Source organism: Propithecus coquereli, unplaced genomic scaffold (assembly GCF_000956105.1).
Source record: "Propithecus coquereli isolate 6110/MARCELLA unplaced genomic scaffold, Pcoq_1.0 Scaffold40, whole genome shotgun sequence".
NCBI lineage: Eukaryota > Metazoa > Chordata > Mammalia > Primates > Indriidae > Propithecus > Propithecus coquereli.
The window spans coordinates 5601052-5601512 of record NW_012149730.1 but is presented as its reverse complement, the minus strand read 5'-3'; positions in this window follow the sequence as shown (position 1 = coordinate 5601512).

Here is a 461-nt window from a genome sequence, read left to right as displayed (position 1 = left end):
TTGAAAGGCCATCATTGGTCAATATGTATATACTTAAAATAAACCATATAATTGTACTTATAAGAAAGCCTGTAGTTAAGTTCAATTCAAATTGGATTTCACGAGTTAGTAACTTAAATGCTTAGACAAAGTTACAGAAAGTGCATCTTCTCATTTTCCATCTTCGTACAATGTTAAATTTTTTTTTGGTGTTTATACCTTTTAAAAAATAAAAACAGCCAGATACTTAAGCAATATGTACATTTAAATTTTTGGTGGTGGTTTGTATTTTAAAAGAAACAGCTTCCTTAGGATTTGCCTCAAGTTCTGGTGGAAATGCTTACAGGAACTAGCTAATAAACAAAAACCAGGAGAAGCACATTCAAAATACTGATTTACTTTGGTAGCAAATGGTTTTTCTTTGAAGACTAGTGAAGAAAGACAAGACCCATTTAAGGTGAAGTGAGCTATTTCAAATACTC